The sequence below is a fragment of the Astatotilapia calliptera genome, chromosome 6, assembly GCF_900246225.1.
Source record: "Astatotilapia calliptera chromosome 6, fAstCal1.2, whole genome shotgun sequence".
Taxonomy (NCBI): domain Eukaryota; kingdom Metazoa; phylum Chordata; class Actinopteri; order Cichliformes; family Cichlidae; genus Astatotilapia; species Astatotilapia calliptera.
Genome location: NC_039307.1, coordinates 725,001 through 741,867, shown reverse-complemented (window position 1 = coordinate 741,867; position 16,867 = coordinate 725,001). Strand labels below are relative to the sequence as shown.

General features: G+C 47.6%; 1 pseudogene; it reads right to left on the bottom strand.

Moving 5' to 3' along the window:
- The window catches only part of LOC113023348 (calpain-2 catalytic subunit-like), a 33,510-nt pseudogene that overhangs the window by 13,067 nt on the left and 3,576 nt on the right, over positions 1-16,867 (bottom strand).

Sequence of the window (16,867 nt, the reverse complement as noted above, 5' to 3'; positions counted from 1 at the left end):
TTCATCTTAGTGTGTGCAGTTTGTTAAATGGATATGGTCAGGGTTTGGGTTCGATCAACAGATGTGGATATTTAATTTCTGAAACGTGTCTAAGTATATTTCTGATGACTATATTAGCATGACTGGATACAGTGTTTATCGTACCGGCTTACAGGCTTAAGAAAGGTGGCACTGTTGCTGCTTATGTTAAAGTTTGATGCCACAATGGTTCATCTGTTTGTTGTCCTTCTGCCTCTACAGGAGCGTTTCCTGTCCAGACTACAGTGAGCTTGGGTTAGCCGGTGACTCTAACTGGGATTGGCTCAAAGCTGTTTCATGATTTCAAATCTTTCTGTGATTCTATCAATCTTACCCAGCTGGTTCAAAGCCCTGAAAAGTCTACCTTGGTTATCCTGATTCTGACAAATGTTTCTCATAAATTCTCATCCTTGGGGGTCTTGTGACTTAAGTGTCCGCTGTGATGCTGCTGTTAATAGAAACACTGAGGTGCCCAAGTCCCAACAATGACTGGAGGAAAATAGGATTGATCCCTGGTGTAGGAGTAGCGTGGACAATTTTTTAGGGATGTAAATTGTGTATAAACATGCTCCATTAAAGAGATTTAGGAAAAAATGCCAGGTTCTCCCCAGAGCTGGCAGATATCATTCATGAGCGTAACCTTGGCCAAAGTTAGGAAAACAGGTTCTCCCACTGATTGGCTTCTTTCAGACAACTAAGAAACAAATGTATTTCCTCTATTAAGAAAGCTAAATCAGAAGACTATTTGTCACCACTGAGAACCTCCCTGGGAAAGTCTATGCCAGGGTGCTGGAAAGGAGAGTTCGTCCGCAAGTCAAACCTCAGATACAGAAGGAACAATGCGGTTTTCGTCCTGGTCGTGGAACACTGGACCAGCTCTTTATCCTCTCCAGGATACTTGAGGGTGCATGGGAGTTTGCCCAACCAGTCTACATGTGTTTTGTGGACTTGGAGAAGGCATTCGACCGTGTCCCTCGGGGTGTCCTGTGGGAGGTGTTGTGGGAGTATGGGGTGTTTGGCCCATTGCTACGGGCCATTCGATCCCTATACAACCGTTGCAAGAGCTTGGTTCGCATTGCCGGCAATAAGTCGGACTCGTTCCCGGTGGGTGATGGGCTCCGCCAGGGCTGCCCTTTGTCTCCGGTTCTGTTCATAATTTTTATGGACAGGATTTCTAGGCGCAGCCAAGTGGCGGAGGGCTTTCACTTTGGTGGCCTCAGAATCTCATCTCTGATTTTTGCAGATGATGTGGTTCTGTTGGCTTCATCGGGTGAGGGCCTCCAGCTCGCACTGGAACGGTTCGCAGCCGAGTGTGAAGCAGCGGGAATGAGGATCAGCACCTCCAAATCTGAGGCCATGGTTCTCAGCCGGAAAAGGGTGGAGTGCCCACTCCGGGTCGGGGATGAGTTCCTGCCACAAGTGGAGGAGTTCAAGTATCTCGGGGTCTTGTTCGCGAGTGATGGGAGAAGGGAGCCGGAGATCGACAAACGGATTGGGGCTGCAGCTGCAGTAATGTGGACGCTGCACCGGTCCGTCGTGGTGAAGAGGGAGCTGAGTGTAAAAGCGAAGCTCTCAATTTACCGGTCGATCTACGTCCCTACCCTCACCTATGGCCACGAGCTGTGGGTAGTGACCGAAAGAACGAGATCGCGGATACAAGCGGCAGAAATGAGCTTCCTCCGAAGGGTGGCTGGCCTCTCCCTTAGAGATAGGGTGAGAAGTTCGGCCATCCGGGAGGGGCTCAGAGTAGAGCAGCTGCTGCTCCACATCGAAAGGAGCCAGCTGAGGTGGATCGGGCATCTGACAAGGATGCCTCCTGGGCGCCTCCTGGGTGAGGTGTTCCAGGCATGTCCCACCGGGAGGAGGCCCCGGGGCAGACCCAGGACACGCTGGAGAGATTATATCTCTCGGCTGGCCTGGGAACGCCTTGGTATTCCCCCGGATAAGCTGGAGGAGGTGGCTGGGGAGAGGGAGGTCTGGGCCTCTCTGCTTAGGCTGCTGCCCCCGCGACCCGGCCTCGGATAAAGCGGGTGAAGATGGATGGATGGATGGATGGAGAACCTAAATAACCCACAGCAGTTCTGGAAAATCATTAAGTCTCTTTCAGTGAGCAACAGCTCTAATGCTCTACCCACCTATGTTTTTAAGGACTCTGTTCCTGTTTACGATAGGAAGGAGATTATGAACTGCTTTAACAAGCACTATATATCGTCTGTCTCTGTGTTTGACTCTCTGTAAAATCCAGCACAAACCCTCCAGCGTAAAATGGTAAATAGACTGTAACGCTTTTCTACTCTCATTCACCCACTCACACAAGCTAAATTCACACTCCGATGAACGCATCGGAGTGGGGGGGGGGGATTAGACCAACATCTAATCTATCTGTGCTGGCCAAAGTTCTTGAAGCTCTTGTGTGCGAGTAGTTAAAGCAGTTTTTGTACACCTATGATATTTTATCTGAATCATGTTTGAGGAAAAATCACAGAACTGTCACAGCTGCAGTGAAAGTGTCAGTGCCACAGGGCTCTGTATTAGGTCCTCTTCTATTCATCATTTACATTGTGCCAGATGCAAACTTGCACTTCTGTGCTGATGACACAGTTATTTACAGCTGTGGTCCAACTGCTGTCCAAGCCTCTGACTCCTTGCAGAAAGTCCAGCACTCATTACTTAAACCTGTTCTCAATGCAGACAAAACAAAGCTCATGTTGTTTTCCCAATCAAGGAAGTTGGTTCACACGTATAAATATCCAGGCATCTTTAATAGGACCGATTCTTATATAGCGCTTTTCTTCTCTCCCGGAGTACTCAAAGCGCTCTATACAACAAGCCACATTCACACAAGCACTTCTTCTAAACTGAGATGCTTCCTAACTACATTCATACTCTATCAGAGAGCAACTTGGGCTTATTATGCTGCCCAAGGATACTTGGTATGCAGACTGGAGGAGCCAGGGATCAAACCAACAACCTTCCGATTAGTAGGCAACCTGCTGTACCTCTTGAGTTACAGCCACCCCGTCTTTATTGATGACTCACCTTTAAACCACATGTAGACAAACAAACTTTGATTTTCACAATAAGTTGTTTTTCTGTTAATACAAAGAAGCGACTTGTTGCTGCAACATTTCTACTGTTGCTGCATTATGGAGATATTCTACATATGAATGCTTCAGTGTCTTTGAATGGTTGATACTGTGTGGGTCACAATCAGCCAAGGTTTGGGGTGATTGTGACCCACACCTGTTTTCACACCTCACAGACAACTTTGGCCACGTCCGCACTAGCCTGGATAGATTTGAAAACGCGTCCACGCTATCGTTTTCAATCGTTTTCACAGAGTCTTTCATTCACATTGAAACGGCCCAAAACGCTGACGTTCCAGTACTGTGCATGTGTGAAACGCAAGAAGATTCGACCTGCCTCATTTCTGTCTGCCATTTATTTACTTTCCAGCTCTTTGAAACGTTGCGGCAAAATGTCGAGGAAAAGCACCGAGTTTTTAAAATGGACTAACAATGAGGTGGAGTTGTTGCTGCGAGTAACACAAAAGTGCAAAGTTGCAAAAGCGAGTGAGAATTGAAGAATTTGAAGAAAAGCTCTCTGGAGCGCATACAGACTGATGTTAATCTTTAATAGGGCAGACAAAACAATGCTGTGTAATGCCCTCCACTATCTTAGTTTAATTGGTCACTGCATCACATGACTAACATATATCATTGTTTTATAAAGTCTCCCTTTTCGCTGTCCACACTGCGACACAAAAGCAGCGTTTTCAAAACACTTCGTTTTCTTTCAGGGAAAACGCGTCTCAGTGTGGACGGGAGGCCAAAAGGGAGAGAGAAAACCACGCGTTTCAAAATGAAAGCGCATTAGTGTGGACACAGCCTTAAAAAAGTCCAGACGCTTTTCTTTCCACGCTCCTTGGACCATTTGTTTTTTTAAATCAAAACTAAGAGTCCTGGAGGCCAGTTCCATAACATGTAACTGTTTCATGTAGATTGTCATTTCATTTTATTTTTGTGTGTGTGTGTTTAATCTTTGTAACTGTGTGATATTTGGCCAGGTCTCCCTTAAAAAGAGTTTTAATCTCAGTGGGATCGTCCTGGTTCAATAAAGGTTGAATATTTAAAAAGAGAAACATTGAGTGATGAACGCGACGCATGAAACAAACGCAGACGGGGAACGTGACGTCGGAGGGGGAAGATGAAATAAAGACATCAACACCAAAGAGCAGGGTTCATATTAAATGTTAGAAACATTCAGACCTCAACATGATACAGTTTCTCAAGGTTCAAGGTTCTTCATTTGTCACATGCATAGTTATACAAGTATAACACACAGTGAAATGTAGCCTGACACGCTCCTCGACATGTGCAAAAATTGAGGGGGGTGTAGAGGAAGAACATTATAAAAAAAAAAAAAACACCCAGCACGCCCCTGCGGGCGGTTTATCCTTCAAGCTCGGGTCCTCTACCAGAGGCCTGGGAGCTTGAGGGTCCTGCGCAGTATCTTAGCTGTTCCCAGGACTGCGCTCTTCTGGACAGAGATCTCCGATGTTGTTCCCGGGATCTGCTGGAGCCACTCGCCTAGCTTGGGAGTCACCGCACCTAGTGCTCCGATTACCACGGGGACCACCGTTACCTTCACCCTCCACATCCTCTCGAGCTCTTCTCTGAGCCCTTGGTATTTCTCCAGCTTCTCGTGTTCCTTCTTCCTGATATTGCTGTCATTCGGAACCGCTACATCGATCACTACGGCCGTCTTCTTCTGTTTGTCTACCACCACTATGTCCGGTTGGTTAGCCACCACCATTTTGTCCGTCTGTATCTGGAAGTCCCACAGGATCTTAGCTCAGTCATTCTCCACCACCCTTGGGGGCATCTCCCATTTTGACCTCGGGACTTCCAGGTTATACTCAGCACAGATGTTCCTGTACACTATGCCGGCCACTTGGTTATGGCGTTCCATGTATGCCTTGCCTGCTAGCATCTTGCACCCTGCTGTTATGTGCTGGATTGTCTCTGGGGCATCTTTACACAGCCTGCACCTGGGGTCTTGCCTGCTGTGATAGACCCCAGCCTCTATGGATCTTGTGCTCAGAGCTTGTTCTTGTACTGCCATGATTAGTGCCTCTGTGCTGTCTTTCAGTCCAGCTTTGTCCAGCCACTGGTAGGATTTCTGGATATCAGCCACCTCCTCTATCTGCCGGTGGTACATACCGTGCAGGGGCCTGTCCTTCCATGATGGTTCCTCGTCTCCCTCCTCTTTCTTGGGTTTCTGCTGCCTGAGGTATTCACTGAGCACTCGGTCAGTTGTGGCCATCTTCCCAATGTATTCTTGGATGTTCGTTGTCTCATCCTGGACTGTGGTGCTGACACTCACCAGTCCCCGGCCCCCTTCCTTCCGCTTAGCGTACAGCCTCAGGGTGCTGGACTTGGGGTGAAACCCTCCATGCATGGTAAGGAGCTTTCTTGTCTTTATGTCAGTGGCTTCTATCTCCTCCTTTGGCCAGCCTATTACCCCAGCAGGGTACCTGATCACGGGCAGGGCGTACGTGTTGATGGCCCGGATCTTGTTCTTACCATTCAGCTGACTCCTCAGGACTTGCCTGACCCTCTGCAGGTACTTGGTGGTTGCAGCTTTTCTAGCGGCCTCTTCATGGTTCCCATTCGCCTGCGGGATCCCCAAGTACTTGTAACTGTCCTCTATGTCTGCAATGTTGCCTTCTCACCAGCGCCTCTTCTTCTTGAGGACTCTGAGGAAGAACCACCTGTCCTCAGACATCCTGGTGAACTTCTATCGCTGCACCATCGAGAGCATCCTGACAAACTGTATAACAGTCTGGTACGGGAACTGCTCTGCCTCGGACCGGAAGGCGTTGCAGAGGGTCGTGAAAACTGCCTAGCGCATCACCGGAGCACCACTTCCTGCCATAAAAGACATCTACAGGAAGCGGTGTCTGAAAAGGGCTGGGAAAATCATCAAAGACCCCAGTCACCCATCACATGGACTCTTCACCCTCCTGCCCTCTGGGAGGCGCCACAGGAGCCTCCGGACTAAGACCACCAGGTACCGGAACAGCTTCTTCCCCACAGCTGTCAGACTCCTGAACTCTGCCTCCTGACATCTGACCCACGTTAAACTCATGGACTGAACATACACACACCCACAATGGACAACTGTACCCTCAAACACAATAATAACATGGACTGAACCACCACTCACAACCACTAGCACTTTATATAGCCTCTGTAGAAACTATCTACACCCTCACTTATCTTAACTGCACTACTGTATAGCTCTGTGTAAATAATCATTCTGTACATACGATAATTTTTAATCCTACAACTGTTTACAACTTGCATAGTTCCCATTTCTGTATAGCTGTATATCTCAGATTCTGTAAAGTTATTTATCTCATATTCTGTATAGTTTTTCATATTTATATCCTGTTCATATCCTGTACATAGCTTGTACTCACTACAGCCTGTACATACTTATAGTTATAGAATATTCACAACATACTTCATACCGTGTACATTATAACATACCATAATAGACCCATTTCTGTAATATACTCACATATCTATATTATTGCTAATATATATTGTAATATATCTATATCACTAAAGCACTTCTGGATGGATGCAAACTGCATTTCGTTGCCCTGTACCTGTGCATGTGCAATGACAATAAAGTTGAATTCTAATTCTAATTCTAATTCTGGTAGTTCAATCCCCTCAGTTCTGACTACCTTCCCTCTGTTTGTTACCATCCGACTACACTTCTCCAGTCCGAACGACATTCCAATGTCATTGCTGTATAGCCTGGTAGTGTGGATCAGTGAATCGATGTCTCGTTCACTCTTGGCATAAAGCTTGATGTCATCCATGTACAGGAGGTGGCTGACAACTGCTCCGTTCCGTAGTCGGTATCCGTAGCCAGTCTTGTTAATGATCTCACTGAGGGGGTTCAGGCCTATGCAGAACAGCAGTGGGGACAGAGCATCTCCTTGGTAGATCCCACACTTGATGGTGACTTGTGCTATGGGCTTGGAGTTGGCCTCTAGTGTTGTACGCCACATCCCCATTGAGTTCCTGATGAAGGCTCTTAGGGTCCCATTGATCTTGTACAATTCTAGGCATTCCAGTATCCAGCTGTGGGGCATTGAGTCATAGGCCTTCTTGTAATCAATCCAGGCAGTGCACAGGTTGGTCAGTCTGGTCTTGCAGTCTCGGCTGATTGTTCTGTCTACCAGTAGCTGGTGTTTTGCGCCTCTGGTATTCTTGCCAATTCCTTTCTGTGTCCCGCTCATGTATTGACCCATGTGCCTGTTCATCTTAGCCAATATGATGCCTGACAGGAGCTTCCATGTAGTACTGAGGCAGGTTATTGGTCGGTAGTTGGAGGGGACCGGTCCCTTCTTGGGGTCCTTGGGGATCAGGACCGTCCGGCCTTCAGTTAGCCATTCCAGGTGTCTCTCGTTAACTAGCAGCTGGTTCATTTCAAGGTTCAAGGTTCTTTATTTGCCACATGCATAGTTATACAAGTATAACACACAGTGAAATGTAGCCTGACACGCTCCTCGACATGTGCAAAAATTGGGGGGGGGGGTGTAGAGGAAGAACATTATTTATATTTATATATATATATATATATATATATATATATATATATATATATATATATATATATAGTATATACACTGGGTGAATGTGCAGTAGTAGCAGCAAGCAGGTGAATTCTGTACATTAATATGAATAGACATCTGACTATTTTACAGAATAGACGATATAAACATATTTAAAGTTAAAGGAATTGAAATGTACATTGTGCCTTGGTTTAGTGTCTGGAAGAGTCCTGTCTCAGTCAATTATAGATGATGTGAGAGGGCGGGTGTGTGTGTTTAGGGCACGGATGGCTTGGGGATAGAAGCTCCTCTTGAGTCTCTCTGTCCTTGCCCGGAAGATGAGGAACCTTCTACCAGATTGCAGAAGTTGGAACAGTTTGTTGCCAGGATGGGACGGGTCCTTCAGTATCTGCTCTAGTCCGGCATCTCCTGGTGTAGGTGTCCTGAAGCGGGGGGAGAGCAATCCTGCAGCAGCGTTCTGCTGTATGGATCACTCTCTGGAGAGCTTTTTGGTCCTTCACACAGCTGTTCCCAAACCACGATGTCATGTTCTGTGTGAGGATGCTCTCCACAGCGCCTGTATAGAAAATCCTGAGGATCTTTGGAGAGACCCTGAACTTCCTCAGTTGTCGTAGGTGATACAGGCGCTGCCTAGCCTTTTTGGTCTGGACGTGAATGTGGGCAGCCCATGTCAGGTCTGAGGAGATGTGGACACCAAGATACTTGAAGGACTGCACCCTCTCCACTGGAGCTCCATTGATGATGATGGGCTTGTAGTCTCTGTGCTGACCCCTTCTGAAGTCCACCACCAGCTCCTTGGTCTTGCTGACGTTCAGCTGGAGGTGGTTGTCCTGGCACCACGATGCCAGATTCTTCACTTCATCCATGTAGGCCGCCTCATCGTTGTTGGAGATGGCACCCAACACCACTGTGTCGTCAGCAAACTTCACAATGGTGTTGGAGCCATGGGTGGCCACACAGTCTGAAGTGTAGAGGGAGTAGAGCAGTGGCGAGAGGACACATCCCTGAGGTGCTCCTGTGTTGATGGTGATGCTGTTGGAGAAGCACCTGCCCACCCTCACCACCTGAGTTCTGCCAGTGAGGAAGTCCAACACCCATGCACACAGACGGCTGTTAAGTCCCAGATCCCTCAGCTTTGTGAACAGTCTGCAGGGCACTATTGTGTTAAACGCTGAACTGTAATCAACAAACAGCATTCGCACATAGTTACCCTGTTTCTTGTCCACGTGGCTGAGAGTGGTGTGTAGGACGTGGGCGATGGCATCCTCTGTGGATCTGTTGGATCTGTAGGCGAACTGCAGCGGATCTGTGGTGTCTGGGATGGAGGAGGAGATGATGTTCTTCAGCAGCCTCTCAAACACCTTCATTACTACCGAGGTCAGTGCAACTGGCCGGTAATCGTTCAGGGATGAGGGTTTGCTGTTCTTGGGCACAGGGATGATGGTGGATCTTTTGAAGCATGTGGGGACCACAGACTTCGCCAGGGACTTGTTGAAGATGTAAGTGAACACACCTGCTAGCTGGTCAGCACAGCAGCGCAGCAGACAGCCGGTGATGCCGTCTGGCCCCGCCGCTTTCCTTGTGTTCACTCTCCTCAGTGCCGCTCGGACGTCATGCTCCGCGATGCTGGTCACCGGTCTCTCGCTGATGACGTCACTGTCCTCGGTAGTCAGGCGGTAGTTAGCATTAGCCGCCTGGCTAACCTCGAAACGGGCGTAGAACCGATTCAGCTCGTTGGTGAATGCAGAGTCAGCGTTGATCAGCGCAGTGTCCCTGGCTTTGTAGTCCGTAATGGTGCGTAGTCCGTGCCACATACTCCGTGTGTCGCCCTGGTTCAAGTTCAAGTTCAAGTTCAAGGTTCTTTATTTGTCACATGCATAGTTATAGAAGTATAACACACAGTGAAATGTAACCTGACACGCTCCTCGACATGTGCAAAGAAATTGGGGGGGGGGGTGTAGAGGAAGAACATTATATATATATAGTATATACACTGGGTGAATGTGCAGTAGTAGCAGCAAGCAGGTGAATTCTGTACATTAATATGAATAGACATCTGACTATTTTACAGGATAGACAATATAAACATATTTAAAATTAAAGGAATTGAAATGTACATTGTGGAAGCGGGACTCCACACGTTCCCGGTACCGGCGTTTGGCATCTCTCACCGCGCGCCGCACGCCATATGAGGACGCTTTGTAGGCGCTCATATCGCCAGTGGCGAGACCCGCGTTGTAGGAGGCGTCCTGGCGTTTACTGCAGTGCGGATCGATCTGTCCATCCACGGTTTCTGGTTTGGGAATGTGGTGACTCTCGCAGTGGGGATAATCTCCTCCGCTAGCATACTGACGAAGCATACTGCTACTTCCGTAAACTCGTTGATGTCGACTGCGCATGCTCTGAACATGTCCCAGTCGACGTCGTTGAGTGCGTCCTGTAGCGTAGCTTCTGATTGGGCAGTCCACCGTTTTACCTCCCTCGTGGTCACGTCTTCCCTCCGTATGCTTTGTTTATACTGGGGGATGAGGAAGATGGCGTTGTGGTCAGACTTCCCAAAAGCCGGGTGTGAGACACTTTGTAGCCCTGCTTGTATGGCGTGTAGCAGTGATCCAAAATCCGATCCCCTCTCGTTGGACACGAGACATGCTGGTAAAAGTTTGGCATGACTTGTCTGAGGTTCGCTTTGTTAAAGTCTCCTGCTACAATGAGGGCTGCGCCCGGGTCCTTGTTTTGAAGCGAGCTCAGCACATCATGTAATTCGGACAAAGCCATACCTGTGTCCGCTTGGGGTGGGATGTAGACCGCCGTGGCGATGACTGAGGTGAACTCACGGGGCAGATAGAAAGGGCGGCACTTAATGCTCAGGAACTCCAGATGTGGCGAGCAGCCGCTGGAGAGAGCAGAAATGCTCCTGGCATCACACCACTTTCTGTTTATCATGAAACACACTCCTCCACCTTTGGTTTTGTTCGACTCTGCCGTTCTGTCCGCGCGGAGCACAAAGAATGAATCCGACGGAGTTACGGCCTGGTCCGGCACGGTGGGGGTCAGCCATGTCTCCGTGAAGCACAGAATGTTGCAGTCCCTCATGTCACGTTGGAAGGTGACCCTTGCTCTTAGGTCATCGAGCTTGTTCTCCATGGATTGTACATTGGCCAGTAGGATACTGGGCAGTGGTGCGCGATGCGCCTGCTGTCTCAGTCTGTTCCTAATACCAGCGCGTTTCCCCCGGCGCTTCTTTGTTCTGCGCCTCGGATGAGCAGCCCGTCCTTTGTTGTTCTCCGCGCCGTGTAGAATCTCTGGCGGCCAGGAAGGGTCAGGTTTAAAAGTGTCCAAGATTAGATGTGCAACCTTGGCACCGATGTTTACAAGTGATCCGCTGTCGTATACTATAAGACTAGAGGATTTTGGGATGTAAACCAGAGCAAAAAATAGGTAAAAAACAAGAAAAGTGGATAGTCGGAGCGGAGCGGTCAGGAAGGCGTCTGGACGTGGCCGCGCCATCTTGTATTTTTTTGTTTCTATGGCGATGCTTGGCGTCTCTCTGCACCTCCACCTGTTTCTTTATATGCGCAGGTGTGGGTGTTGGCAGAATGTGTCAAGAAGCCTGATTCTGATTGGCTAACAGAGGTTTGAGTGTGACTGTGATTTTTGGGCTAGTTTTTTATGCTCATTAGGGCGTTTCCATGGAGATATTAACGAATGAGGTCCACCTTAGGCATCGACCTTCTAACCTGCTGAGGTCATCGCAGGAGCCGTGTACTCGGTGAACTTCTGCTGTGTTCTCACCTGATCGGGCACCTGGAAGCACACCGACAGAGAGCATGAGACTCGCCAAACCTTTGTTGATGCACAGCAAAGCTAAACAGGAAGTGATCAGCTCAGCGCCGGGTGCGTTTGAACCTCGTAGATGGCGAAGCCGATGGTGTTGAGGTCACGTCCGAAGCGCCTCTCCCTTCGAGCATCTTTCTGCATCAGACCAATGAGGATGGTGCAGCCTTCCTCGCCATCGTGAGGATCATCGTCCAGCTGGATGAAGAAGGTGGCTGCGGAGACACAGGAGCACATGTTAGCTGAGCGCTCTGCATCATGAACATCAAACATCATCACCCAGAGTGCTTCACTTCCTGTGGGCTACCGGGGTAGTTCCTGCAGCCGCCGGCGATGGATCCCACCCACCACGTGCCCTCAAACTCAGCAAAGTTCCAGCAGCCGACCTCGTTGCTTGTCAGTGTGTCAGGTTACAGATGTCGAGGCGGGAGAAGTGACTCAGGAAGTCGTGGTAGAATATCCTGCAGGCGGCAGAGACGGGCTGAGTTTGCAGCAGCTGCAGACATTTTAACCCGCTACCGTCAGGCTCCACCTACCAGAACTCGCCGTCCTCGGCGCAGCAATCCAGCCGCCTCTTCTCCGCTGCCCGAATGCCGTCCCACTCCTTCGAGCTGACCACAGGAAGTTCAGTGAAACCACAGCTAAGGATGATGCTCCAGAACCTCAGAGCACCATGACTCACCTGTCGCTCCAGGCGCCCGTCCACTCCACCTGACCCCAGGGGTTCCTGATCTGGATCAGCTCCACCAGAGAACCACAGTGATGCACCTGCAGAACGTTACACCTGTGAGCATCTGTCCAGCTGTCGATCTGATCACATGATCACAGATTCTCCCTCACCTGCTCGGCCGCCGCGATGGAGTAGGTGTGGCCTTTGGCCAGCTTCTGATGAGCTCCGTCTCATACGAGCTGGAAATCTGAAACGTGGAAAGCACGTCCATGCTCACAGGTGTACACACGGGTGATCACACCCACAAACTACACCCTTTTTGGCTCCTACCTCAAAGCACACTGTGTTCTGTTGATCTTATGTGCTGCACAATAATGTTTAATATTTAGTATCTACTGTCATATTCCCATATATCATTGTGATGTTGTTTATTCTATTACTCTTGTTCTCTTCTGCTTGCTTTCTTTTTTCTTTCTCAGCAGGTGATCCAGGTGATTGATATATGCATTTTTTTTTCTCTGCCCGTTCTGTTGGTTTTTGTCTTTTGCCCTTCTCCCCCGTCCCTCTTCTCAGCTGTTTCTCTTTCCCTCTTTCTTTCTCCCCTTCTTTCCCCCAGTCAAGTCTGTCCCGTATTCAGTAAGTGAAAATAAAATGAACAATAAAAGGTGAATCAAATGGACCATTACGGCAAGGCTGGGATGGTCAGTTTGGTAAAGTAAATCCGTTGGGCATCTTTCTTTGCCTTTAGACAACAATTCTGATGCAAAAGAGCCAAACGGGACAGGCCAAAAAAAAAAAAAAAAAAAGGATATTTTTAGGGTTGGGGCCAAGTGCTAACAGTGCAGTGAGGAGGAAGAGGAGGGTTGGTGTCTCCGTGAAGTCATATCTACAGGGACACCTGTGAGGACCATGCCGGTGGCTCAGAGCTGCTCTGACACATGGCTCAGTGTCAGAGGACACTAGACTGAACATGTGGGCCCCTGGTGAGTAAAGAACTGACTGCATGTTTCAATAATTAAAGTGACAGAAAAAAAAGTGAAATATTTGAATCCAACATATGAAAGTAGAATAAAACAGAAGAACTTCACTACAAGTACATTAGTAATACAGTAAATGTACTCATTTACTCTCTGACTGGTCCTCTCCATGATGTCATTGGTGCTTAATGACATCGGGCACTGTAACATTAACAGGAAGCCAGTGACATCATGATTTATATATTGATTTCAGTGCCTCAGCATCTTCATCTTATCTTAATGACCTTGTAGTACCATATCACCCTATTAGAGCACTTCGCTCTCGCTCTGCAGGCCTACTTGTTGTTCCAGAGTATTTAAAAGTAGAATGGGAGGCAGAGCCTTCAGTTTTCAGGCCCCTCTTCTGTGGAACCAGCTTCCAGTTTGGATTCAGGAGACAGACACTATCTCTACTTTCAAGATTAGGCTTATTTCAATTCGATCTATTTGTCACAAAACAGACAGCAGACACTTGAAGGTGCCTATATTGTAAAGTCTGCGTGGTGTGGTGGTTTCTGTTTGCAGGGGTCCCAGAAAGATGAAGATGAGTTTCACCTTCCAGCACAACGACAACAGAAGGTGGTGCACGTCTGGCACTCGAGCCTGAGTCCAGCTGAGATGCTGCGAGGAACCAGCAGAGGGCGCCGTCACACTGTGACTGAGTGCTGCTGAGGGAGAGGTCTGACAGGCTCTGACACAAAAACGCTCAAAGCTTTACTTTGAGGGGCATTCAGAGTTTCTGTTTCACTTCTCATCTATTTGTCTATTTATCGAATCTATGTGCGCTGCAGACCTTTTACAGTCTAAAGTGTGGACACAGCCTCTCATTTAATGGTTTTTTTCTTTATTTTCATGATTCTCACTGAAGGCATCAGAACTATGAATGAACACGTGGGAAACAAAAAGTGTGAAATAACTTTGATTCTGTAGAGTCACCACCCTTTGCTTGGTTGTTGATGCGCGGTTATCCAGGTGCAGAAATCCCAAAAGGTTGATTCTGTTCATCTGGATGTTTCAGCATTGTCAGGTGACTCCTTCAGTCTCAGCTGACTGCAGGTTTACAACCTTATAAACAGGAAATAAAGACTGAAACCAGCCCACTGTGTGAACAATGGGCTGTGAGGTCAGTTTCTTGATCATTAAAATTGCAGATTGTCGTTGATCAACAGTCACTGATGGTCAAGACATTTGTCAAAGCTGGGAAAGCTCCAGCCGATCCAGGAGAGAAGGACAACCGCTGCCTAAGAGAAACCTGCAGTGATCCCGTACGTGTCAGGAGTATCGGAGCAGCAGAGATGTATTTTTTCTAAATACCGGGTCTCTGTGGCTTTTAAACCCCAAAACACGCTGCGCCAAAAACTGGTCCACCCAAAGGATCGGGTCCCCGACACCAACAGAGTAACATAGTGTTAAGTGCAGGATTTATACACACAGTAATGATGGACTCTTGTTTCTCTTTAATTAGCTGATTGGTTCCTCCCATAAGATGAATTCTAACAGTTGTCAAATAGGCTGTCAGCTGTACCAACTCCACCAATGAACCCTGACGGGCACACCTGTGAGGTGAAGCCATGTCAGGTGACGACATCATGAAGCTCACTGGGAGAAGGCCGAGGGTTTGCAGCGCTGTCGACAAATCAAAGGGTGAAATCTAAAATATGAACACATTTATCTGTTTTTTCTTTGCTACATGATTGCATACATGTTGCTTCATATATTTGATGTCTTCAGTATCAACGCTGTCGAATGTCGTAAAAATAAGTGAGGTGTGTCCAGACCTTTGACAGGTAGTGTATATCCACCGTCTCTCTGAATATTAGAACTTATGAGTTTAGAGCTGAGAGCTTCTGTTCTCCACAGAGGAGGACGAGGAGCTGAGAGCAGGATGAAGGAGCAGAGAAGCTCAGGACCAAATATCATTTATAAAAAATGACCAGAGAAACTACAGCAGAGCCCTCTAAAATAAAAGCCCAGTTATGAAGCGCTTCGAGTGTGTTGGAGGTCGGTGAGCTTTGGAAATCACTTTGACCTGAAACGCTGATTGTGCAGCTCTGTTTGCTTTCCGGGCCGGGCGGCGCTCCATGTTTACTGAGTAAATGCCTCCACCCACCACCACCTCCTGCTGTCAGAGAGATGCAGTCACAATAAACAGCTGCTTAAATACGGCATTAATCACATATGGAGGTCTGGACAGCTGATGAAGAGTTGATGATGTGACAAGTACCCGAGGGCCTGACCTCACTTCCTGTCATATTCAGACACTGGTATTAAACACATAAGTAAACCTCACAGCTACAGGTTCCTTATTGCTGTTTTTATATACAGGGAGTGCAGAATTATTAGGCAAGTTGTATTTTTGAGGAATAATGTTATTATTGAACAACAACCATGTTCTCAATGAACCCAAAAAACTCATTAATATCAAAGCCGAATGTTTTTGGAAGTAGTTTTTAGTTTGTTTTTAGTTTGAGCTATTTTAGGGGGATATCTGTGTGTGCAGGTGACTATTACTGTGCAGAATTATTAGGCAACTTAACAAAAAACAAATATATACCCATTTCAATTATTTATTTTTACCAGTGACACCAATATAACATCTCCACATTCACAAATATACATTTCTGACATTCAAAAACAAAACAAAAACAAATCAGCGACCAATATAGCCACCTTTCTTTGCAAGGACACTCAAAAGCCTGCCATCCATGGATTCTGTCAGTGTTTTGATCTGTTCACAATCAACATTGCGTGCAGCAGCAACCACAGCCTCCCAGACACTGTTCAGAGAGGTGTACTGTTTTCCCTCCTTGTAAATCTCACATTTGATGATGGACCACAGGTTCTCAATGGGGTTCAGATCAGGTGAACAAGGAGGCCATGTCATTAGTTTTTCTTCTTTTATACCCTTTCTTGCAGCCACGCTGTGGAGTACTTGGACGCGTGTGATGGAGCATTGTCCTGCATGAAAATCATGTTTTCTTGAAGGATGCAGACTTCTTCCTGTACCACTGCTTGAAGAAGGTGTCTTCCAGAAACTGGCAGTAGGACTGGGAGTTGAGCTTGACTCCATCCTCAACCCGAAAAGGCCCCACAAGCTCATCTTTGATGATACCAGCCCAAACCAGTACTCCACCTCCACCTTGCTGGCGTCTGAGTGGGACTGGAGCTCTCTGCCCTTTACCAATCCAGCCACGGGCCCATCCATCTGGCCCATCAAGACTCACTCTCATTTCATCAGTCCATAAAACCTTAGAAAAACCAGTCCTGAGATATTTCTTGGCCCAGTCTTGACGTTTCAGCTTGTGTGTCTTGTTCAGTGGTGGTCGTCTTTCAGCCTTTCTTACCTTGGCCATGTCTCTGAGTATTGCACACCTTGTGCTTTTGGGCACTCCAGTGATGTTGCAGCTCTGAAATATGGCCAAACTGGTGGCAAGTGGCATCTTGGCAGCTGCACGCTTGACTTTTCTCAGTTCATGGGCAGTTATTTTGCGCCTTGGTTTTTCCACACGCTTCTTGCGACCCTGTTGACTATTTTGAATGAAACGCTTGATTGTTCGATGATCACGCTTCAGAAGCTTTGCAATTTTGAGACTGCTGCATCCCTCTGCAAGATATCTCACTATTTTTGACTTTTCTGAGCCTGTCAAGTCCTTCTTTTGAGCCATTTTGCCAAAG